General features: G+C 41.9%; 1 long non-coding RNA gene across 1 annotated transcript; it reads left to right on the forward strand.

Annotated features, from left to right (window-relative positions):
• The first annotated feature begins 5,724 nt into the window (after window positions 1–5,724).
• On the forward strand, window positions 5,725–26,406 carry LOC117284141. The gene is made up of 3 exons (XR_004515240.1): window positions 5,725–5,856; window positions 22,039–22,078; window positions 26,395–26,406. It is a non-coding gene; the product is annotated as an uncharacterized LOC117284141 (long non-coding RNA).

Here is a 26,406-nt window from a genome sequence, read left to right on the forward strand (position 1 = left end):
TCTTTCTCAGAGTGGGACACAGAGCAGTTGAACGATCTGCTGCTCTTAGTTGTGTAGCTCCGGGGTGGTGGACTGGGCTTCGACCCAGTGGACTTGATCCAGGATCTCACTCTGGGATGTTTTGCCCACCACAGGGAGCCGGCACTTAAGGGGTGCAGGGAGATATCTTCCGAACACACTTACAGTTTTCTTATCTGAACCCACTTTTACAAAATACTCTGTTAGGACACATTTGCAGAATATAAAGATCACATTCACTATAGGGAGTTTGTATATGTATAGAACACAAATTAATTTTTCTTACATTCTCTTCTCCCCTCCAGACCACTGTCTCTTGTTCCTCTTCCCATTTGCAAAAAAAAAAAAAAAAAAAAAATTATAAAAAAAAAAAAAAAAAAAAAAAAAAAAAAAAAAAAAAATGTACCTGTTTCCTATTATCTGACTTTTACTCTTTATTTATATTTTTGGTTTCTCGTGTAAGAAAAACAATGACATTTAAGCTTGTGTGTGATTTATTTCTCTTAACATTATGGTCTCAGGGTGCATCCATTTTCCTACAGATGACTCATTTATATTTCTTTACTACAGAGCAGTATTCCATTGTGTGTAAACACATTTTCTTTATCCATTTATGTATTATGGACATACAGGCTGCTTCCACTTTGCTTACCATGAATCGTGAACACACGTAAGCATGGTCTTGAGTCTGCCTTCAGAGTTGTGGGTGCCCCCCGCCCAACGTGTGCAGATATGGGATGTTCTCCTTGGTGAGAGTGCTTGGGCTGGGACAGGGCGGGGCTCCCTGTTGGTGCTGTGCTTAGCATGCCTGAGGTCCTTGGTTCAACCCCAGCACCAAGAAAGAAAAAACAAAAACAAGAAAGAGTTCTTGTGACTGTAAGAAAAGATTAGTATGTTTGAACATTATTGAGATACAGTAAAATGCTAGATTTGCCCCAAAATGCTGGAGAAATTCCTTTGCTGTATCCCCTGCCTACTTCCTCTCCTGTCACTGTTGATTTTATAATTTGATCTTTGATAAATTCTTAGGAATATAACTATTGTAATAACATATTATAGTACAACAGATTGAAGTATTTCTTGATTGGTTCCTGAAACTATTAATGGTAAAAAATTCTTCGATGAGTAAGAAACTTAAGACACTATGGAATGGTTGTCTGAACATGTGTTTACCCTCCATTAAAATCCATTAAATATTATAAAAAACATTTTTTTAAAAACTCAAAAAATTTTTTAAATGCACTGAAAATCATTTAAAGTTCCCGTTGTGCCTGTTAGGTATACCTATTAAGAGGTGGGTAGGTAGACAAGGAAAACAGGTGTAATCTTACTTGTTCATTTTCCAACGTAGGACAAGTAAGATATGAGAATCTTTAGAAAAGCAGCTATATCCTTTCCCACTCCCATTTCTGGGGTTTGAACCCAGGGCCTTTGAACTGCCCTACCTCTGTAGCCCTTGTGTTGTTTTTTGAGACTCTGTCTCACTAAGTTGCCTGGGTTGGGCTAGAACTCACTGGCTAGGGTGCTGCAGTTAAAGGCATAGCCACCACGCCTCGCATCTGGTTGTTTTGTTTTGTTTTGTTTTGAAGGTGAAGGAAACAGTTAAGAACAAAACACATAGTTCTTGGAAATTAAAAACTATTATATTGTTATCAATTCAGAGCAAGCCTCAGGGAATTAAAGAGAGAACTGTGAAAACAAACTAACTAGATCAGTTATCTATAGTCTGTCATGTTCCAGGATATAGGAATAGCATTAATAAAAAAGTTATTTAACAGGGTACCGCAGAGTCAGAAGAGCCTCTTTCCTCTTCTCCAAACCTTGGTCTTGTTAATGTGGATAAGTTCTATTGATCTTTATGAACTATATCACCATTTTTTTGCCTCTTAGTATTAAGCCTTCCTTTCTGGAAACTGGATTGTTAACCAAGTGGGTCTTCACTGTGGGTGGTTTTGTCCCCTCCTTTTTCTGGGGACATTTGTGAATGAATACATGCAGACATTTTTAGTTGCCACCGTGAGAGGGAAAGGCAGAGTGGGATACAGCATTGCTTCTCACTTCTGCTTGGGTAGAGGCCAAGATGTTGTTAAACAGTCTGCAGTGCCCCCGTCAGCCCCACACGGGCAGGAATCATCTGACCGAATTGTCCATAGTGCCAAGTTTAACAAGACGTTCCTCCTAAAAAGCTTAGTAGACCTGCAGCCCAGCCTTTCCTTTATCATCCAAGACTCAGAAACCATCGAAGTTAAAGACTGATAGTTGAAAATTGGCAATCATTTTAAAGCTAAACTAGTTGTGATTCGTTCCTAGAAAGTAGATAAAATTTGTACTACTTCACTTCGGCTAGTCCACCTGCATAGTAAAACTGAAGGTGTGATGTCAGGAGTGACACTTGCCCGGGGCAAAGTTCTCTGTGACTACAACGACCCTTAGATCTAGCTTGCTCTCTTATCAGTCTGTCTGGCGCGCCTTCCCGGGACTGCAGCCCCTCCCTTTTCCTTTGCCCGACAATTCTGGCTAGAGAGATTTGGCCTGAGGCTTCCCCCTCAGGCTGGCTCAGTGGAAACATGATTGGCCCGAGCTCCCTGAACTTCCCTTTCCTCCCTGCTTCGAAGTTGTAGTGAGGTCTCCTGGAGATAATTCTTTTTACCGTCTCCTAAAATATTTTAATTTTAAGGGATTTTTGTTTGATGTAGAATTGTAGATCACCAAATTTGTTCCTTTTTTCCCCCATTAAGTTTATTGGCACATTTTAGATATACATTATGATCACATTCATCACTGGGATCTTGTCCCTTTACATGATTTATCTTCGTTCTTATTTTTCCCATTCCCCTGCCCTCCCCTCTACCCCTCCACCCCATCCAATTTATAAAAATTTTGTTTCTGTTTTTTCCTTCTTTTCTCACCCCCCCCTTCCTTTGGTCTATTTCTTCCTGTTTCATATTATCTATTATACATTTAGGTCTTCATTTATACTTTCAGTTTCTCAAACACACCAGAAAAACTATTCCATATTTAACATGTGTGTCCTCTTTATTTCACTTAAGAGTATGGCCTCAAGGTCTATCCATTTAGCTGTAAATGTTTCTAGTTTATCATTCTTTATGGTGGAGTAGTACTCCATTTAGTAAAAACACACAAAAAAACCCTCACATCTTCTTTATCCAGTCACTAGTTGATGGGCAGCTGGGCTGTTTCCAAGATTTAGCTGTTACAGACTGTGCCGCTGTAAACGGGGTGTGCACATGTCGTCACTGTGGTATGGTGCTTTTAATTATTTTGGGAAGATACCCAGTAGGAGAATAGCTGGGTCGAATGGGACCTCTAATCCTACTTTAAAGCTATCATTTCATTGTCATTTGATCTTAGTGTTCCTGATGACAAGTCAGCCTGTCATTCTTTTTTTTTTTTTTTTTTTTTTTTTTTTTTCCTTCTTCAGTACCAGGGACCAAACTCAGAACCTTGAGCTTGCAAGGCACACACTGTGCCACTGAGCTAAATCCCCAGCCCACAGCCTGACAATCTTACTGTTGCTTTTTGTATATAAAGTGCCTCCTGTTTCTCACCTGTTTTCTCTTAAGATTTAGTCTTGATCTCTGTTTTGTAGCAGCTGGCTTTGATGTTTTTACTTCTGTTTTTCTTTGTATCTAGCTGGCTTGGGGTTCTCTGAGTATCTTGGATGTATGGGTCAATATATTTCATTACTTTTGGAAAGTTCTTACATGTTCTTGTGCCCCATAGTCTCTCTTTTCCCCTAGGACTAATAACATGTAGTATAGATTGAGATTGTCTCATAAAACTTGGACGCTTGGTTCCAATTTTCTTCAGTCTTTTTTTTTTCTCCTTCTGTTTCAGTTAGGGTTATTCCTCTAAGTCTCCCAATTCCTTTCTCTGTTCCTGCTTTTTAGCCCCATCTTTTTCCCTAAATTCTTTCACATTTCTGTGACTATTGTTCTGAAGTCCCTGCAGGGTAGATTCATTACCTTGACTGGCTCTGGGTCTAACTGTTGACTCTTGATTGCTTCACATTTTCCTGTGGTGATTTCGGACTGAATGGCAGATGTGTGTGGAAGTGAGAATGGCATGCTCCTTCTGCCTGGCCATCAGCATGAGGATGTGAATGTCAGTGCAGTGTACACTTTCTGTGAGTCTGAGCTTTGTTTGTCCAATGGGCAGTTCCTCTTTATCTCAGGTCTCCCGCCTTCCCTCACACTGAGAGCTCTTCTCAGCCCTCTGGCCTTTCTGTATGGGGAAAACCACTGCCTGACACTCATTTTAACGCTCAGAGTCCTGCAAGGTTTCTCTGGGACCCCTCAGCAAACTCTGCTTTCCTTGCCTCAGTCTCAGTGCTGCCTCCTATGAAGTGTGAGGCCAGAATACCTGCAGGTTTCTTTTGGTTTTCCTGACTTGTCCAGAGGCTGCGTGCCTCTGTGCTGAGAGTGCAGCTTCATCCCAGCTACGTTACCTTGAGTCTGACAGTGCCCTCACATTCTTTCTCACCTCTGCGTGCCTTGCCCTTGGATCTCTCTACTATCCAACACCCATGTTTTCAGCTTACCCGTTAGGCCTCACCAGCCATTTTTGGAAAACTTTTCTCATAGGTGTGTGTTCAGGGTGCCTTGTGTCATCTGTGTGCTTCTGCAAGATGATTTAACTACTTTGTGCCTGGGTGGCTAATCCCTAACATGGGCATTATAATAATACCGATTTCATGGTAATTTTGAGGATTAAATGGTTTATTAGGTGTTAAGTATGTGCCTTACTTTCTTCATAGCCAGGGCACTGTACGCAGTACCCACAAGTTAAAGGAAGAAAGGTTTGTTGTAGCTCACAGTTTGTAGAGGTTTCAGTCTGTAGTTGGCTGGTTCCAAGGCAGTGAGGCATGGGGTGGGGAGAGTTGGTGATGCATCAAGAAGGGAGGGGATAGGCTCTTCCAGGCCATGCCCCCAGGGACCACCTTCTCCAGCCAGGCTTCACCTCCCCACATCACATTTAGTAGACTCACCAGTGGACTAAGCCACTAATGAGTTCACCACCCCCGCATCTGGTCACATCCCCAAAGCCCCACCTAAGAGTGTGAGGCTTTGAGGGAAATCTAGACATAAAGCATAATGCAGTCCAATTTAGGCCATTGAGAACAGGTCTTTGGAATAATACTCCCCAGATTGAGAGTCCCTTAGCTTCTCTGCCTCAGTTTCCCTTATCTGTACTTGTCAGAATTACTGTGAAGTTAGTGGAATTATTTCGTGCTGAGCACCTGGGACACTACTGCACACGTTTGAGCTTAGTAGATGAAGCTGTGAGGACAGCTTGTCCTATTGGAGCATTCACTCACTGTGCTGGAGTAAAATGATTTATTTTCCTCGATAGTCCTCAAGCTCTGTCAGGGCAGGGGCTGAATTCTCACTCAGGGTGGCTCATGGAAGGGAACCAAATATTTGTCCAGTGATTAAACCCAGGAAAAGGTTAATGGCAAAGTATGCGTGACAGCAGCCTGTGGTTGAACTCCCTCCCATGCTGTGTAGCTCCACTCAGTTAACCTTGCATTATTCTGAGAGTCTTTGTAAGAAAAAGCTGTTTGTTTGTTTGTTTGTTTATGTTTTATTTTTTTGGTACTGGGGATCAAACTTGGGGCCTTGTGCTTGCGAGGCAGGTAAAAAGCCTTTTATTTTTTTAAAAAATGAATTTTCTCTTTTGACTCATCTGTACTGTCCTTTTGTCAAACACTGTTTTCTTTGACTTTTAGAAAAGAGCGAGTAAAGAGTAAAGATATATGGTGTTCCCACCCAGCATTGACTTGTTTTCCTTCGAAGCTGCCTCCCCCTGATTCTCCAGGTGAATAGTTTTTCCCTTCACTTTGTGCCTGACAGGAAACATGGAACTTTCTGGGATGTATTTGTGATGTGCATTCAGTGTTACCAGACTCTCAGGATGATATGCCTGTTAAAGCACAGTATGCAGCATTTCTGTGTAGAGATACAATCCTCCATTAGCAAGGCTTTGGAAAGTTGACTGTTTTGCTGTATTAAGTGTAGTCTCTTAAAAGTTGTTTGAGATTTTTTTGTTGTTGTTTTTTTGAGACAGGGTCTCACTATGTAGTTGAAACTGACCTGGAACTTACTATGTAGCGCAGGCTGGTCTCGAACTCATAGTGATCCTCCTGCCTCAGCCTCCCAAGTTCTGGGATTACAGGCATACCCCACCACGCCTGGCTTGTGTGAGAATGTTGATGGAAACATAAAATGAGGGGCAGGAAGGTGAAGGAAATGTGTTTTTAGATTATATAGTTTGTGGTTGGACTGGGGATTTAGCTCAGCGGCACTGCACCTACCTTTCAAACACAAGGTCCTGAGTTTGATCCCTGGTACCAAAAAAAGAAAAAAAAAAGCAGTTTGTGGTAGAGCTAGGAGCAGAATTTAGAAGCACGACAATTAAAGGGAAATTATTGTCCTTCTGAAGGCTCAAACTGGTTCCCATTGTGTCATCGTTCAGTGGGTGTCTGCCTCAGTTTCCACCACACACAAAATTAGAAAAGTAAAAATTGTTCTGTGAGAGGGTACTTATAATAAAATGAAACTATGTGAAAATGCTTTCATAAAAGAAAATAATGTAAAATACTGCTGTTTAAATACTTTTTAAAACCTTAGTGTCAGAAATCTGACATTAAATGATAAGGTCTTTTGATGAAATATGTTCATTTCTGTGAATCCCAGTTCTGTGCTTGATTAATTTCTTGACCAGAGAGTAACTTTATATTTTATAAATATTCCTGGTACTTTCTGAAGGATTTTTCACATTGACAATTTATAGTCAGTAATTGTGCTGTACTCTTTCTTTTCAAATAGCTGCATATCTTTGGCCAGGGTAGAGTTAGAACTCTGGGTCTTTGTCCTTCTCTGTGCCTGGACAGCTGCAGAGGCCTCCAAGTGATCACCTTACCCCCAGCCATGTGCTGCTGTTCGAATTTTTATTCAAAAACTTCACACTCTCCATTACTGCAAACCCATCAGCACTCCCCATCAGACCTAGGTCCTTAGCAGGCAAAACTTCTGTGTAGCCAGCTCCCCTCTGCTCATCCGTTTAGTTGTCCTGACTCATCTGAAGACTTGGGACCGCTTCCCTGGGAAGCCTTTCCTGGCTACACAGACCATTACCACTTGTGTCCCTGAAACTTTGAACAAGGTTGTTTACATTTATGCCTTTCCTGGGAGCTTCTCAAGGGTGGGAACTGACTCATTTCTCTTCTTTTTTAACTGTCTCTTCTCAACATTTAGTTAGAACACCATAAATACTAGGTGAATGAATGAAGGAAGATCTAAGCTCTAGAAAGCCTTGTAGCAAATCATTCTGGAATGGGTGCTTATGATTACAGACTGACTCGGGGCCCTGCGAGCCCCCGCATGGGAACTGCTGGTGCCTGCGTTTTCACAGCCTCCTTACCAGCAGTGATGCACAGCAGTTTAAGACTTTGATCCTTTGATGGAGAGCTTTGCAAATGCACCACGGATTCTGTCTCGAAGTTTCTGCTTATGGTGTGCCTCTTTAGTGGCCTCCATTCCAATGGCATTATCACAAACAACCCTTTGTTCTAACTTAACAGCCTGCCGTGTTCCTACCATAAGTTGTATATGGCTTTTTGTCTTTGTGTGATCAGGGCTTAACAGGAACTTCTTCTTCGAGAGAGAGAAGCTAGAACAGCCTGATGTCTGTACTGAGGAAAGGTCATTCTTAAATAAGATTTTATCTTTGTTGGACCTCTCAGAGTAGCTAAATCCGGTGAGTCCTTGCTAGGTACCAGGGAGTGTGGTAAATTAGAGAAATGATGAATAGGATTATGTTTCTAAACAACTACCCTGGAGATGGCATTGTTATTTACATCTTGTAGCTACGATCGCTCCCATTTTATAAAGGAGCAATGGAGGCTCCCGCTTGCAGCTCACTAGTGATGCCCTGGCCTCAGAGTCAGGTCTGTCTGACTCTAGAGCCCTAACTCGTAGCTCTTCCATAGCCTGTGACTCAGTGTGACGCAGTAATTACACTCATCTTGGGAATTACTATAGTACATATATACATTGCATAGATTTTCCCCAGCTCCCAGGAACACGATGAATAGCCAAGGTTGAGAGCCACAGTTTCCTCTTGGGTTTTTTTCATTACTGTTTCCTAGGTTCAGAGTGGCTCAGGAAAACAGCAGTTGCCTAACTACCAAGGCTGATTTTTTTGTTAAGCTCTGAGCTAATTAGGACCTTGTTAGCTGCACTGAGAACTTAATGATCATTTATAACCTGCTTTTATGGGAATACATTTACGAGTGGCAAGGTGTGCTGGGTTAGGGAGAACCTGTCTCAAGGTTCTATTGCCTACCCGTCGATGGGAACCACACTGTCAGCCCAGTTGTGCAGAGCTGAGCACCTGACTTGTGGCCTTGTCTTTGTCCCTTGTTTCTTCTTTTAGGGGGAGAGTGATGATGGGGGGCGGGGGGTTGAATCAGGGCGCCCTCACTTGATAGGCAAGCATTCAGCCCCTTAGCCCTGTGCTCACCTTGTCACTTGGTGTAGTTGTGGCTTTTCAGCTCCTCCTGGCCTTTTGTGTTGCCTCACCACGATGATAAGCTAGGCCCCTTTCTGTAATCTCCCCTAGATGTAGACTCTGAATGTACTGTCTGCAGAGTGCCAGCTTGCAAAATATTTCCCACCTGTTTTTGACTGCTTAAATAAATTTTGAATAAACTGAAGCACCTCCAGGTCCCAGAAGGTAGTGTAAGCGACTGAAGTCTGCCGGGAAATGAGGTCCTGGGAAGTCCCCTGAGAGACCATTGAAGGAAGGCGCCAAGTGTGGTTGTCCCGAGAAGTTTCCTCAGTCTTTGCCATAAGCAGGAATTGTTGGTGGGGCGTTGAGACTTCAGTCACGTGATTGGAGCAGGGTTGGAAGACAGATTCTGTTTCACGTGCCAGAGGGGAAAGGAAGCCAAATGACCAAACAGAAAGCTTCGTGGATAAGCTTCCACATGTAGGAAAACGATAAAGTGCTGTTCACTTCCTTGTAAAACATAATTCTTCATCTTAGTCATATATTGGAATTCAAATAATATTATGAAGATTAAGTTTGATAAGGGTTTTCTTACTGTCTTTTAAGGTAAAAGATAAACATTATAACCCTGTCTCAGAGAAGCTGTAAGTACGGAATATGAGCAGAATCCCATCGTGTGGGGAAATAGTTCAGAGTGCAGAACTATTAGATCTGTTTTCCCCATCCCATTGCTAAAATATTTTCTATTTGATCATTTTCCTCTCTCAGATATCTTTTTTTCTTTTATGTCTTATGTATGGGAACAACACTCATTTTTTTTCCTAATACTATTCCTCTAGAGTTCTGTAAACTCTTTAAGACTTTCTAAACTACTTTGTGGAATGTGTGACAAATTGTTCCATGTATAAAGTATCAGAAGGTCCTTTATTTTTAAAATCCAATTAGGTAGATTTCGGCTTCCTTCTTAGCTGATCTCCTGAGATAAAACAGCCACTCAGCAGTCCCCTGGTGCACTATAAAATGAAATGACTGCACCTGCTCAGCACAAAGGCTCCAGTGGATTTTGGAACACTTGTAACGTGGAGATGACACTGTTACACAATATTGGATTCCCGGCAGGATGAAATGTACTTAGCTGTGAGTCTGGTCATTGTAATTTACCGTGAATGCAAATTATACCATGCAGCAATGTAGTCTGTGTACAGTGCTGAGATTACATCATCAGTCATGGGTTATCTTACTCCTCAGAAATACATTTAGATATTTCCAGATAACCAGCGTTTAAAGTCAGATTATTAAAAATTTTCTCAGTGCCTCATTTTGTAAAAATTCTAATTTCAAATCAAAGTGAATGTGGAAGTACAAAAACCAGCAGAACTATAATCTTGTATGAAATCTATAAACCACAGAACGATGGCATTGTGATCTCCAGGGCACAGGGAGCCCTTGAAGTTTGATATTGTTACTGGGGCCCTAGCCACATGTTTGTCGTCCCCAGGGGGAGAGGCCCTGGGCGCTAGAAACATGAGTTCCAGTTTGAGATCTAAGATGGCTGAAAGAACTGAAAAGGAGCAGTTTGGTAAACTTTTTAAAAAGCTAATATCTCTCAGTCTCTGAAGGGCTGGCTGGCCAAATACAGAAATTCCCCTCAAGAAAAGAATTTGGATTTTGGAAGTGATTAAGGAGGATTGACATTTCTTGGGAAAAGGTATTTAACTAGTACATAGATCAGGGTCAGCATACTCTGGCCTGTGGGCAAAATCCAGATGCCATGGGCTCAGAATGGTTTTTTCATTTTAAAATGTTTGGAAAAAATGAGTAGTAATATTTCATGACACTTGAAAATTAGGTGAAATTCAAATTTCAGTGTTCATGAGGTTTGATTAGAACACATCAGGTTCTTTCATCGATGTTGTCTGTGATTGCTTTTTTGCTGCAGAGGCAGAGCTGAGTACTTACGTAGAGATGCTTTGGTCTGCAGGCCTGAAATATTTATTATTTGTGTTTATTAGAGCTTGTCCTGAAATGTTTGTGAGTAAAGGCCAGAAAGAAAATAGTAAGTGTAGTGTGTCAGTGTTCTGCGCGGGAATGGACATCCTATGGACTTGGGTAGGTAGAGGGGAGGTGTATTTTCTGATTTCTGTCACCGGTTTTACCAGCACTGGTCTGTGCCTCCTCACTGGGACCACGTGGTCAGGGTCAGCCACCCAATTCATCTTGGCAGCTTTTTCATGTGGCAGAATGTTAACAAACAAAAAATCCACCCCAGACCAACCTCACATCCCAGTCCTCAGAGTGATTCTGGAAAGCTAGCTCGCCAGGTTCCACCACCTCCGGTGAGAATCACCCGTGTAGGGCATTTTCTGTAAGAGGCCTGATCATGAATACTCGGAGTTCTTCATGCCAGGCCACTGTCACATTAACTCAACTCTGCCTTGCTGGCCTGAAAGCAGCCGTAGATAGTAACATCAGCAAGTGAGCATGGCTGTGTTCTAGTAAAACTTTGTATATCTGGCATTTGAATTTCATATAATTTTCATGTGCTACAAAACACGCCTTTCCCCCCTAACTATTGAAAAATGAATCCTGTTTAACCTCCCTTGTCACACAGAAATGGGGCATGAGCTGGATTTAGCTTGCAGGTACAGTTTGCTGTCCTCAGGGATAAATAAACTCTGTGTTGGGACCCCATAGTGGGGTGCTCCAAGTTTGAATCCCAGAATCCCTTTTACTGGTTGCTTGGTCCCAGGCACATCACCTCTAAGACCCTCATTTACCCAGCATGGGGTAATAGTAGCTCCCACCTCAGAGGGTGGTGTAAGAATGAAAGTGTCCGTCTGGGGTAGGTAATAGCAAGCATCAGCAAACATTGTCCTTGGCCATTGTGAAGGCTGGCGGCCATGGATGGATGGTGGACCCTTGCACCTTGTCTTCAGTCTGCTGTTGGAATAGATCTGACAAGAGATTGGTGCTTCCTTGATTCGTACAGTTGAGGTTAATTTGTGTAAATAGAGGGATGACATCTACACGATGGGTTACTGTGCAGCATAGCAACATTGAGGTGAAGTCCTGGATCCGTGTTCTGACCTATAAGGATGTCCCTCACATGTGTCTCTGTACCTTGTGTGCCTGTGATGTGTGTATGTGTGTGTCCATATGTGTGTAAATGTGTCATTGAAAGGAGTTTTTCGGCTCTGGCCTTGTTGACATTTAGAACCTGTAACAGGCAGAATGGTGCTCCCCCTCCTGAAATCTGCATCTTAATTACCCGAGCCTGAGAATGGGTGACATGGCAAAGGAGAGTTGAGGTGGAGATGAAATTAAAGTTGCCCGTCCAAGTAGACCCAGTGTAGTAAGAAAGACCCTTGAGAGTGGAGGAAGGTCAGAGTCCATTAAAAGAAGCTGTAATGGGAAGAGAGGCACAGAGAGCAGGTTGCTGGCTTTGACAGTGCAGGAAAGAGGGCCAAGGAATGTGGGCATTCTAGAAGCTCAGAAGGAAGGAAATGGATTCTCCCCTAGTGTCCAGAAAGGAATCCAGCTATGCTGGCATCTTGATTTTAGCCCTCTGGCCTCCAGAATGTTAAGATAATACATTTTTATGCCACCAAACTTGTGGTAATTTGTTACAGCAGCAAAGGGAAACCAACACAAGGCCACATAATTCTTTATTTAAAGAGAGGAACGTGTACACTTGGGACACTTGGTATCATACTGGCCTCTGCTCATCAGATACCTTCCATGAGGACAGCCTAAAATGCTTCCAGACAGTCCAGGCCTGCAGTTGACAATCACTAGTTTAAATTTAGAAGCAGTAATCCCTCTGGAATATGGGGTTTGAAATGTGGAGGGATGGCTTTTATTCCCTTTTTAACACAAAATTTAAAAATCAATAGTAATATATATAATACTTATCGTGAGTTTTCCCCCAAATTTTAAAGATTAATTTTGGGAATTTTTTTTGTTGTTTTGAACTCACTGGGTATCCCAGGCTGACCTCAAACCTGTTGTGATTGTCCTGCCTCAGCTTCCTGAAAGCTGGGATTACAAGCATGTGCCACCACACCCGGCTTAAAAAAAGATTAACTTTGAAAGGCAGTAACAGTTCAGTTTTGGTCATTGTGTGTTTTATTGTGGAAGACAATTCTTTATACCTGTGGCTGCTTTTCTGTTTAGTTTTATTGATTTTATTTTGTTACTACCTCTTTTGAGGTAAAAGTTCAGTCTTCAAATCTTTCACTTATCATTGTGGTAGCCATCCATCCATTCACTCACTGTGTAATGTGTGGCAGGCAGGTGCCAAGCGAGGTGCTGGAGGAGGATGACTGGAGATCTGACATCAGCCCCGGGAACCCACTGCTGGAGGGAGGTCAGCAGTGCTCCCTGTTTGGAGGAGCACAGCCCGACTGACAGTGTGGGCTTGTGCATTTCTGTATCTGACATGGAAGTCCACGTCTCCTGTAATAGATATTTTATGAAGGTGTATGTGTGTGGTATTCTGGGAAACAGCACAACAGTTCGCCATAGTGGAATTTGGCATTTGGTTGTAGTGGTAGCAGTAAGTCTGCCAGAAACCAGCTTGTGACCAGAGGTGGAAATTGTCAGGTCGATTGGAAATTTTCCTTTGACACTGTGCCATCCTCTGAGCGTTTTCTTTTTGATAAAGGTACTATTTCAGGCTGGGAATATTTTTGTTTTCTCTTTGCCCAGTAAGCGGACTGAGTGAACTACCCTGTCAGCCACAGCAGGAAGGTAGGACATCACACTTTGTCACAATGCTGCTTTGAGGCTTTGGGAATTGGGAGGAGAAATCTTATGCTTGTTTAGCAAAAAATTAATTAATAACCCTGCCTGATATAAGCCTTGTTGGAATGACTAGTGAAAATTGCAGAGTGGCTCGCATAGGAAAAAACAAATCCAGAGTAACATGGCGAGTGGGAAGTTCCTTCCTGATTTGTATTGTTTTTCCAGTTACAGACAGGAAACACTGGAGTGTATTTTCCAGCACAGAACATTGGACACAAAGAAGGCTCTGACAAAGCACAAAGTTTAGATCTGTGCCACAAAACGCTTGATCTAAAACAATCTGATTTAGCAAGCATTTTTATTATTGGATCACTGTGCCCACCCATCTGACCCTTTAGGTACCTTATAAATTCAATCTGTTATCCCCATCGTTGAATTTAAGAAAACAATGGCAGCTCATCAAAGATGACACCTTATACATACTTGGCAGGGGAAATACCATAACTTAAAAAATATATCTTAGGAAAAACGAGCAAGTTTTTAATGGCTAATTTATGTGCCTATTGAATGAGCACCTTGGCAAGCATTCTGAATAATTGCTGGCCTTTGCTTAGGTAAATTTTTGCATCTCTGGTAAAGATGAACACCTTAAAAATAACTCAGCATAGAGAAGCCCTTGGACTAGACACCGCAAAGCGGGAGGGCTGGTTATTTGGAGCACATTCTGGGGTGGTAGGAAGAGTAGTGGTTTTCTACAGTTAAGGTAGAGACCCCACAGGCTAGCAGAAGAGTCTATATGTGAGGGAAGCACCCACATTTGTAGATTACCTTCTGCAATCACAATTCATCAGTTAAAAGTAATCTTTCCTGATTACAGGTCATTTTTAATTTCAGTGAACCTTAAAATCTGATTAAGAAGACACATTGGATCTTTTCCTAAAATTAATTAACTTAATGTGGAATTTACACAAAAGCAAAAACATAGGACAAATTTATTTTTAAGCAGTGTGCTAATACTTAATTTAGCTTAATACATTGAATATACCTTTCACTCTCTAATACCTTCCAGGTGAAGTGCCTTAAAAGTCTGTCATTTAAATTGTTTTTGTTGTTGTTGTTGTTATTATTATTATTATTATTTTGGTGATGCTGAAGATCAAACCCAGGGCCTCATGCATGCCAGGCAAGTGCTCTGCCACTGAGCTATAACTCATAGCCCTTGAATTTTTTAAATTTCAAGTTACTAGTGTGAGGTTACTGAACAAGTTTCTGGGAAGAGATGAGCACAGCTGGTTCTCTTCGGCCAACTCTAGCACACCACCATGCTATTACTGACTATTCCATGCCTGTTCATAGTCCACAGTATGATTGTAAGCAAGTTTTTTTCTGATTATTATTTAAAAAAAAAAACCATTTGTGACATACTCTGATTCTCAGGTTGCCTCTTTGGAATGTGTGAAAAGGTTAAGAAGTCTCAGACATTTTTCTCCATATTCATAGGAGGGAGAGGTTTCAGAGTTGAAGTATATTCTGTTAGGGGTACAGAAGCCTGTGCAGATTTTTGGGTCCTGGCTAGGGAAGATAAAGCAAAAGCGAGACAACCCAGTGCTGGTGTTTTGGTAGAGGAGGAATGAGGCTACTTATTGGTAAGGGGATAGAGGGATGAAGTTATGGTGAGCACATGCCAGGTGTGGCCATGAGGCTGACTCTCAGGTTTCCTTTTGAGACCCCTTGTTTGGGCTCCTACTGAGCTGGGCCCCTGCTCCACCTCCGTAGCGGGTGTCACTGCCAGTGTTTGGTACTTCAGCAATGCCTGACACCATGTGTGCCAAGCAAGAGTATGTGGCATATTTTGACCTGCTGCTGGGAGAATGTGTTCATGGAGTAAGAATTGGCTACCTCTGGAAGCTAGGCCTTGACTTTGTCCATAGGCTCTGATGTTCTGGTTTTAGGAGGTATTTGGATCAGATCAGAGTCAGTTTCCTGCAGAAACTGGTGGGTGAGCTACTCCTGTAGGCAACTGCAGGTTAACTGGGACACTGCAGTGACAGCTGGTTTTGGAATCCTCTGTGGCAATGCCCAGACATGCCATTACCCTGAGAGTGGGTGGGAGGGGTGCCCTAAGGTACTTCACCTTGCCTGCAGCTAGTGCTGCTCTTAGCTTTGTGTTTTGGAGTCATTTTAGCAGGTCTAATTTTCTTTTTGAGCAAACAGCTTTTCCTTGTTTTTCATTGGTTTATGGCCTAGGTCATATGGCCCTGCATTCTGCCATATAGTTTATAAAAAGATCAGATTTTCTAGTTCATTTTGCCCCTACTTCCCCAGCTCCTCTCTTTATTCAGAGCTTTAGTTTATTTTTGTTTTGTTTTGTGTGCATGTGTGTGAGAGTGCATTCCTGTTTGGTCATTTTTTTAAAAGCAAAACCTTTATTTTATTTTAGATATACACAGTGACAACATTCATCATAGGGAATTTGTACTTGTACATGATATATCTTGCTCCCACCCTGAACCTTTTTCCCCTCCTTATTTACAAAATAAATGTTTCCAGTTTATTCTTCCTTGTCCTTTCTTTTCTTTCCTCCTCCTCCTTCCCTTGTTCCCCTTCTCATTTGAACATTTTCTTCTCATTTCCCAATATCTGTTATACATTTTGGTCCTTATTTCCATTTTCGGTTTCTCACACCTGAGAAACAATGCAGTAAATATGTGTGTCCAATTTATCTCACTTAAGAGTATGGTCTTAAAGCCCAGTGTGGTGACGCACGCCTGTAATCCCAGCACGTAGGAGGCTGAGGCAGGAAGATCGCTGTGAGTTCAAGACCAGCCTGGGCTACATAGTGAGTTCCAAGTCAGTCTCAACTACATAGTGAGACCCTGTCTCAAAAAACAAAACAAAACAAAAGAAGAGTATGTTCTTAAGGTGTATCCATTTAGTAGAAATGTTTCAAGCTTATCCTTATTTATGGCAAAGCAGTACTTCATTGTATAAAAAAACTCCACATCTTCTTTATCCATTTGTTGCCTGATAGGCATTTGCGCTGTTTCCAAGATCTAGCTGTTACAAAGTGTGCCACTCTAAACATGAGTGTGCATATATTGCTGTGGTATGATGCTTTTAATTCTTTCAGGAAGATTCCAAGAAAGAGAATAGCTAGGTCAAATGGAACCTCCAGGTTTAGTTTTTTGAGGAATCTCTACATTGATTTCCATAGTGGTTGCACCAGTCTATACTCCCGCTAAAAGTGGAGAAGGCTTCCTTTTCCCATAGCCCCTCCAACATTTGTTATTAGTTGATTTCTTGATAGTAGCCATTCTTCTGAAGTGAGAGTCAGTGTTGTTTTAATTTGTATCTCTCAGATAATCAGTGATGTTGAACATTTTCTCATATATTTATTTGCCATTTTTGGGGGGCGATGTTGAGACAGGGTCTCACTATGTTTTTGAGACTGACCTGGAACTCACTATGTAGCCCAGGCTGATCTCAAACTCACAGAGATCCTCCTGCCTCAGCCTCCCAAGTGCTGGGATTACAAGCATGTGCCACCACGCCTGGCTATTTGCCGTTTCTAAATCTTCATTTCAGGAGTGTCTTTTTATTTCAGGTGCCCATTTTTAAAAGTTTTAAGAAGTCTCAGACATTTTTCTCCATATTCATAGAAGGGAGAGGTTTCAGAGTTGAAGTATATTCTCTTAGGGATACAGGAGCCTGTGCAGGTTTTTGGGTCCTGGTTAGAGAAGATAAAGCAAAAGTGAGACAACCAGTGCTGGTGTTTTGCTAGAGGAGGAATGAGGCTACTTATTGGTAAGGGGATACAGGGATGAAGCGAAGTCTCAGACATTTTTCTCCATATTCATAGAAGGGAGAGGTTTCAGAGTTGAAGTATATTCTCTTAGGGATACAGGAGCCTGTGCAGGTTTTTGGGTCCTGGTTAGAGAAGATAAAGCAAAAGTGAGACAACCAGTGCTGGTGTTTTGCTAGAGGAGGAATGAGGCTACTTATTGGTAAGGGGATACAGGGATGAAGCTTATGTCAGGTTGTGCAAAAGCTTTTTGGCAACATGAGATCCCAGTTGTTGATTCTTTATATTACCTGTACGATTGAAGTTTTGTTTTCATACAGTCTGCCTACTCCTGTGTCCTCAAGGATTCTGCCTATTCTGTCTTCCAGGAGATTTAGTGTTTCTGTTTCCATATTTATATATTTGATCTATTTTTATTTTAGTTCAGTGCATGGTGAAAGATTTGGGTCTAGTTTTAATCTTTGCTTTGTGGAAAGACAGTTTTTCCAGCACCATTTATTAAAGAGGCTTTCTTTCAGCGAAGGTGCTTGGCCCCTTTGTCAAAGATAAGGTGGCTGAGTGTGTTTGGAGTTGTTTCTACATTTTCTGATGTGTTCCACTGATCCTCAGTTTTTTGTTTTTTGCCAGTACCATGCTATTTTTATCAGAGTAGCTTTGTAGTATAATTTCAAGTTGGGGATTGTGATGCCTCCTACCTTGTCTTTGTTACTGCAAATTGTTTTTGTTATTCTGAGCCTCTTTTGGTTCCAAGTGAATTTTAGGATTGTTTTCTCTAATTCTATGAGTTATGCTATTGGTAGTTTGATTGGGATTGCATTAAATCTGTATAACAATTTTGGAAGTGTGGCCATTTTTACTATGTTGGTTCTTCTCAAAAGCAAAGGGTGTCTTTCCATTTTCTGATATCCTCTTCAATCTCCTTTCTCAGAGTATTGTAGTTTTCAATGTAAATGTCTATTATATACTTTGGTGTAGATTATGGCTAATTGGGATTCTATAAGCCTCGCTTATCTGTATGTCAAATTTTTTTCCTTGCTTGGGAAGTTTTATGCCATTACTTCTGTGAACATGTTTTTTAATGTTGTTTGCACTATTTCCTTCTTTTTCATTGACTCCAGTTAACCTTATGTTATTCTTTGCTTCATCTAGCAGCTGTTGGATTGTTTTTTCATGGTTCCTTGATAGTTTGAAGACATCTTTCTTTTCATGATCATTAGCTGCAATCCTGTCATCATATTCTGTCCTCACTTTGGCTCATTCTGTTGCATATACTTTCAATAGAATTTTTAATCTCCTGGATATCTATTTGAGTCTGTTTCATGGATTCCATTTCTTTCAAAAAAAAAAAAAAAAGAATCCACAAACTCCAGGGCCAGGGATTTAGCTCAGTGGATTTAGCCACCACCTGCCTCACAAGTGCAAGGTCCTGAGTTCAGTCCCCAGTATCAAAAAAAAAAAAAAAGAAACCATTTCTTTTCTGTGTTGGATGTCAGTGGCTACCATCATTTTCCTAAGCTTCTCTATTTTTTTTTTTTTATCTGTATCTGCTGTAGAATCAGTGATCATGTCTTTCATTATGGTCATCATCTCTGTAGTTATCTGAGAAACCGTTTCTGATTTGATTTTTTTCTAGAGCTTCATTCATCTGCTTTGTTACTTCCACTCTTACCACTTCAGAGAGTCCTGGGATTGGGTTACAAATTGTTACACTTCATTGCTCCCTGGGTTTGCCTGTGGTGAGCAGCAAATTTGAGATTGCGTCTTGCTTATATGTCTTCCATTTTCTGTGTTTTAAAAAGTTTAATTCCTGGGTAGATGTTTGTAAATTGCATATGGCAAGTAGCTTTAGTGCTAGTATTTAGAACACTTAGGAAATGACTACTTCTCAGAGATGTCTTCCAAAAGTATATCTGGATTTTGAGTCTGTTGCAAGATCAAGCCTGTTCAATTTATTGGGGATGAGAAGTTGTTGCCTATTTAGCCTACCTTCTGATTCTTTGGCACTGGCCTATAGTATTATTTATGACCCATAGGCAATCTCCATCTTGGCGTACCAGAAAGAACAACTGATTAGAACAATTATGTCACCTTGGCTAAAATGGTACAATCAACAGTAACTATAGCATCAAACCCAGCCTATAAAATGATAAACTGTGGTAACTATTGATTTGCCACCTTTAACAGTATGAACTAGATTTGTGGTTATATAACAAAATCTAACACAAACCAGAAAACTGTATACAGTAAATATGCCCTCAGTATGGTGACTTTACCCTCAAGGGAGATAATTTGAAATGGTTTAGGGGGAAAAATAGAGAAACAGAAGAGGAAGAGATTAGATGCAAGGCTGGAGGACAAAGGAAGATTATGCAAACTTTGGGGAACTGAAGAAGAAGACAGGAGGGAAAGAGGAAGAAATAAAAATAGGAACAGAAAAGAGTAAAAAAAAAAACTAAAAGCAATATTCTCACATATAAAAATAAGAACATACCAAAAAAAAAAAAAACAAAAAACAAAACAAAACAAAACAAAAACAAGAAAAGGAAAAAAAGAAAAAAAAAAAAAAAAAAAAAAAAAAAAAACAAAAAACAAAACAAAACAAAACAAAAACAAGAAAAGGAAAAAAAGAAAAAAAAATGTCCACTTCAAGGCATGTCTCTGCTGTCACTGGCAGAAAAATTAGACCCACAGAGCCCAGATCCATGTTGATTAATCCCAACAAGCCAGCTAAAGATTTATGGCAGGGTGGTGGATAATCCCAGCAAGCCATTAGTTGTGAAGCTCAGGCTGGTTTCTGGCTGTGAGGCTGGAACCCCATTTGTCAGCCTGAAACACTCCATGTGTCTCCTGCCAGCTTGAACTTGGGGCTCTCTGCAAGCTTTAACTTGGCTCCTTGCCCTTCTGCTGACTTAAATTTGGTTCTGCCTCATCCTGATGGAGCCAGTCCACAGCTGCTCTGATTTCTGAGCTCAGTTGCCCCCTGTCTTAAGATGGCTATCAGCCAATCGCCCTATCCTGGGGGATGTCTGAACCTGAATAACTCACCAGCCACTGCAGTCTGCTGCATCCACTGCTCTGTTCCACTGGTGTGTTTCTCTGTGCAGGCCTCTGGGATCACCAGTAGTGTGCAGCTTTGAGCCACCCTTCCCACACAGTGAGTCAGGGTTCAGGGAGAAAGTGTCACTTGCCACGTCCCCCTCCATTGAAGTCTGTCCATTTTCCCTGTGGGCTTCAGTTCAGATCCTTGCTGTGTCCCGGGGACCCACTTCCCTCCTTCTCTTCATGTTGCTGTATTCCAGTGTCTGGACACCAAATCTCAGAGAGGCTATTTCTCTGCTGTTCACCACTCCACCATCTTCCTGGAAGATTTTTATAAATAATCATTTTCGTCAGCTTATTGCCCCTTAAAAATTTCCTTGTTTATTTCCATGGGAATTTGGTAGGAATGTTAGAAGACATGGCTTAAATCACTAATTGAATCAGAAGTCCAAAATGGCACATGGACTGTAATAATTTGGGGATATTATGAATGACAGTGACACAGCCCTTCTGAACTGCAGAGAAAAGTCTTTTATGCTAGTGAGCTTTCCATCACAGTGAAGCAATACCTGAAAAAAAGCAGCTTAGGAGGAAAGATTTATTTGAACTCTTGGCTTTAAAGGTTTCAGTCCATTGCTTCTTGGTCCTGTTACTTTTGGCCTTCAGTGGTATAGTACATCATGGTGGGTATATACATTGTAAAGGAGTCTTGTTAACCTCATGGTAGCTGGAAACAGAGGTGGGGAGGGAGGGAGAGAGATTTAGAGAGACAGAAAGACAGAAACAGGAAGGGCCAGAGTCCCAGTATCCTCTTTACAGGCATGCCTTCTCTTACCTAACTTCCTCGATTAGGCCTTACTTGTTAAATTTCCTCTATCTCCTGGTAATGCCACAGGTTGACAACCAAACCTTTAACATATGGGCCTTTGAGGAACAATCCAGGACCAAATTATAGTAGTCTTAAAAAATTATTATAGTCTTGCAACTAAGACTCCAGTGGCTTAAAATGCCCTTCTTTTAGTCAGGTGCACCCCTGTAATCTCAGCACTGTGGGATCTGAGGCAGGAGGATCACAAGTTCAAGCCTAGCCTGGGCAGTTTAGTGAACCTCTGCCCCAAAATTTTAAAAGTGAAAAAAATAAAAAGGCGGCGGTGGGGGTGTGTGTGTATGTCAGACTTGTAGCTCAAGGAAAAGAAAAGAGAATGCCCCTTGTCTGATTGCTGGGCACCATCCTGATTTTCTGAAAAGTTTGGTGGTTAGCAGTAATAATGTAAGCAGAGCAAAGGAAAAATTGTGAAAACACTTTCATTCTAAAGTTAAAAATAGGGAGAAATCTGAAAGAGGGAGTACTCAATTGTTACTGTGCTCGTGAGTCTAGACTTTGTGTACTGTTCTAGATTTATGATAAGTGTGCTTCACTAAGGCTGTGAAACGTGGAAGTGGTCATTTTAAGAACTGAAAGTTAAGCTTTTAGAGAGAAGTCTTTTCTCAAAGCATGATCTGTGACAGCTGTCCTGCAAAGGAAGTCTGGGTGGGGAGAGGTTTGGATCTTACTCCCGATTATTGAATTAGAATAGGATCCTCTGAATACAGTTCTCTGTGCATCTACCTGGGAAGTGACATTGTCACTGCACCCCATGAGATTTTCCCCTGCTCAAGGTTGAGAACCACAGCCCCTGGTCTTGTGACATTCCGGTGTTGGGTTGCTATTCCCTGCGGGTTTTTGTTTTTCTGTGGTTTTGCTTAAATGGCCCTCTGATGTAAATGGTGACCCCCCACCTCCCACCCCACAGTCCATTTCTGCCAACTCGGTTTTAAACTTCAGGCTAAGAATTCTTAAGTGTTATCAGTTACTTTTCATTCCTGTGTTTCTGATTCTGAACTTGTTATTTTCCCCCCCACAGAGCTGAGAAAACAGAAGTCCTCAGTGAAGATCTGCTACAGGTAACAAAATAAAGTTTTCTTAAAATGGTTTGTGAAAAGATATGAAGTAAAAACAAAATGCAGGGCTGAAGATGTAGCTCAGTGGTAGAACATGTGCTTCGCACACACAATATACATGAAGCCCTGGGTTCAAACCCCAGCACAAGACAAAAAAAATTTTTTTTAATGACTTGAAAATTAAAGAGAGAGAGAGAGACAGTTGTGTGTCTGTGTCTATGTGTATTTAAACTACAATGGAATTATTTTATTTTATTATATTTTGGTACCAGGGATCAAATTTTGGGTCCTTTCACTTGCGAGGCAGGCGGCGGAACCATTGAGCCAAATCCCCAGCTAGAATCATATTAAGTAGCATGGTTTGAGCAGGAAAGAGCAGTGGTGAGGTGAAAGAAAAGGGATCTGAAACAGTGGTGTCACGTTATGAAGTCCAGATGGAGCTAGCTCTGCTTTCAAGTGCCAGGTGCTGGGTCGGAGGGGCCTGGTCAGTGCCCTGGCTTGGTGCTCATGTGGGTCCTGAGTAGGCAGAGATGATCACTGCTGGGATGGCACCCTGGAGGGTTAGACCCTGCCAGCTGAAGCTCCATCCTGGGGCTGTGACTTCCTACTCCTTTGTGCACAGTGGCTCCCCCTGCTGTGGGCTGTCTGGTCCTGAGGGCTTAGGTCAGTGATGGTGCGTCTTTTAGAGCTCAGTGGTACAAACAGCCCGCTGTGGCACGTGTACCATAGCTTTGCCACCCCAGTACCCAGATCTGACCTGGAGTGCCTCAGATCAGCATCCTAGACACCTTCCTCCTGCTCCTGCTGGGGCCAGGGCCACGTCATCCTTCCTGTCCACAGGTTTCCTAACTTTGAGCTGAAATTCTAGAAAATTCTGACACTTCACACTCCTTCACCCGACCCCATCCCCACCCACAGTAGGATCCTTAGGGAAGAGTAAATCACCTGTGCAGGTCTGCTCATGTGAGTCCCTGAGGGCCAGAGGCCCACTCCTGCGTGACTCTGTGTCCCCTCTGTGTCAGAAAGTTACTCAGGAAAATGCTGCTTCTGCCATATCACACCAGAATGTCCTTCTAAATTATGACAGCTGCCTGTAGATAGACTTTTTTTCTTACTCTCTGTGGGCAACTTGGTTCTAGGACTCCCACCTCCACCCCATGAATACCAAAATTTGTGGATGCTTATCTGTTATATAAAATGGGTGTGTGTTAGAATACAACCTAGGCACATCCTTTTGTATACTGTAAATTGTCTTTAGGTTTCTTACAATCCTACAAGGTAGGTAAATGTTGTTCTGTTGTATTGTTTTGGAACTAATAACAAGGAAAAAAGTCTGTATGCTAAGTACAGATGCACTTTTGTTTCTTGAATGTTTTGATCCATGGTTGGCTAAGTGTGTGTATATGGAGTCCATAAATGTGGAGGGCTAATTGATTTTGTTTGTTTATTCTTTGGTGTTGGTGATTGAACCCAAGGTCTTGCACATGCTAAGCCTGTGCTCTGCCACTAAGTTACACTCCCAGCCCAATTGATTTTTTTTTTTTTTTGAGGTGCTAGGAACTGAATCCAGGACCTTCACACTAAGCTACATTCCCAGCCCTCTTTTTACAATTTTAAGACAGGATATCACTGAGTTGCTTAGGCTGGGCTCAAACTTGTGATCCTCTTGCTTTGGCCTTGCCACCATGCCCAACTCTATCTCAATTGATTATTAAGAGCACTTTTTATTCTTTTGTTGTTTGTTTAGTTTTAAGGTTTGTTTTTTGAGGACTGAGATGTTTGTAAAATTAAGTAATAGGGTTTGTTTTGTTTGTTTGTTTGCTTGGTTTGGCTTTTTGAGACAGGGTCTTGCTGACGTCCCAGGTCAGTGGTCCCCATTATCCCATTAATCATGGAGCCCTTAGATCAGGCCTGAGGACCTCGTGGGCAGTTGGAGGATGGCAGAGTCCTCGTGGCACACAGGGGACAGCTGTCCAGGAATCCACTGGAGCCTGAGACTCCTGATTGTCTAACAGATTTTTGTCATAACTCCAGCATATGTTCCCACTCATTTCTGCTGTTTCTGAGTGGAAAGAGGGAGTCAAGGTTAAAGGTGTTGATTGTGCTACCCAGCTCTGAATTTGTTTTTTGTTTGGTTTTTTTGAGACAGGGTCTCACTATGTAGTGAGACTGACCTGGAACTCACTATGTAGCCCAGGTTGGTCTTGAACTCACAGCAGTCCTCCTGCCTCAGGCTCCTGAGTGCTGTGATTACAGGCATGCACCACCACGCCCAGCCCCAGCTCTGAATTTGAATCCCACGTCTGCCTGTGACCAGCTCTGTGGCCTCAGGGATTTGCTTAACTTCTCTGTGCCTCAGTTTCCACTCTTCTTCGGTGAGGGTACAGTATCAATATGATGTTAGGGTCATAGAGTGAAATCTGGGAAACACTCACTGTAGCTAGCCCGAGAGCGGAGATTGGGAGCCTTCCTGTGACCACTTCAAGAGATGTGTGCTCCTGGTATGTTTTTGAGTGAAATTTCCCTTGATTTGCTCTTTGTTCTGCCTCTTTCTTAGATCTGTTTGATCATTTCCAAGGGCTGCCTTATGATTTGCCTGTGTGGAGTTGCCCCAGGAGGCCATGAGTCCCACAAGGGTGGGAACCAGAATTTACTTAGTTTTTCTGATATCTAGTATAGGATCTCAATAGATTTGTACCCCATTTATTCACAAATAGTAGGTGAATATCTGTTGAGCCCACGATAGATGGGGATCCAGGCACATGGGTAATCAGCAAGTACAAGTCAGGCATCGGTTCACAAACTTAATTCTTTCCATGATTTGATCACAATCAGAATTGGATGAGAACCAAATCAAAGTCAATTGTTAGGTTCAGTGTTGACCTTATGGAGAAATTTGATACGGTTCTTGTCCAATTTGGTTTGTGACCAGAATCGTGGAAAGAAGTAAGTTCATGAACTGAGGCACCACTGTAAAACAACAGGGCTTCTGGCCTTACAGAATTTACCTTTTAGTGGAAATTGAAATCAGAATTAAGGAGTTTTGTTTTGCCTGTTTTGCTTGTGTGGCCAATGAAGAATGTGTGTTGGTTTTCTAATGCTTTAAAATCTGGCCACTGTAAGATTTGGGGAAGGTGATGTGGCATCTACTTCATTCATATTATAAACTTGCTTGCCAGCTCAGAGTCCCGGAGATGGGGCTTGGTGTCTTGGGGCCCACAAAAGTCAAAAAGCATCTCATGGGGTAAAATATTTAGGGGTCAAATGTATTCTGCTTTGAATTTGTTGACTTTTCTTTAAAATAGAAACGTCCCTCAGGGCTTGTTCTGAATCTTCATGAATCATCAGAATACACATTTTTAACATTCCTTCCTGTAACAAGCAGCTCTTTTTGCCATAAACAGCCATATCTAACAGTAGTGTTTTGGGAAGCTACTCATAATGTGTGCATCCTTCTGCCAGTGTTTCTCTGCTCTGGCTATCCATTATGCTTTGGAGGTATATTAGAAATGAAACAAAAACTCACACAAAACTAATAAGCAACAATTTTTAAAACACTGTTCTTGAGTTGAAATTGTGGCACATTGATTTTGATTCTTCTCTCTGCTCATCCACATTTGATGAGGAGAGCTTCTGGGTGTGTGTGTAGCTTTCCCGCTTGGCAGTACATCTGGCCTGGACCATTCGTTTGTGGTTCTGCTTGATTGGACCCAGGGCTTTGCTGATACTACATTAGGTAAACTGATTGCCACAACTCAGTCTGGTTTTTTTTTGTTTGTTTTTTCCTTTTGGGTACTGGGGAATCGAATTCAGACCTTGCGCTTGCAAGGCAGGTGGCAAAACCACTGAGCTAAATCCCCGGCCCTGCCACAACTCAATCTGATAGTAAGGGTTAGTTAAGATTGTCTCTTACCCATCTTCATGTAGATTCTGCTTTCAGGGGAGCTAGAACCAAACCCCTCAACATAAGGGAGGTCAGTGGTTCTCATCCAGGGGTGACTTTGCCCTCTTGGAGACTCTTGATAATGTCAAGTCATTTTTGGTCGTCCCAACTTGGACAGTGGGTTGCGGCTGGCATCTGATGGGTGGGGCCAGAGATGTTGCTAAGTCTCAGTGCGCAGCCCCCCCCGCCAGATTGTCCAACCCAGAAGGTCAGCAGTGAGAATCCCTGCTGTAGGTGGATGGGAACCATTTCCCTTTCTATCTAAGAGCTAAAAAGTTACTGGAAAATGTTCACACCTGCCCGAAAACACCACAAAGAGAAGAGTCTGAGTTTGTTCTTCAGCCTACAGATGGCTCTTTTGTCTTGGCCTTGACAGATTGAGCGGCGC

This window comes from Fukomys damarensis, unplaced genomic scaffold (genome assembly GCF_012274545.1).
Source record: "Fukomys damarensis isolate Sample0158 unplaced genomic scaffold, DMR_v1.0_HiC HiC_scaffold_34, whole genome shotgun sequence".
In the NCBI taxonomy this organism is placed as follows: Eukaryota; Metazoa; Chordata; class Mammalia; order Rodentia; family Bathyergidae; genus Fukomys; species Fukomys damarensis.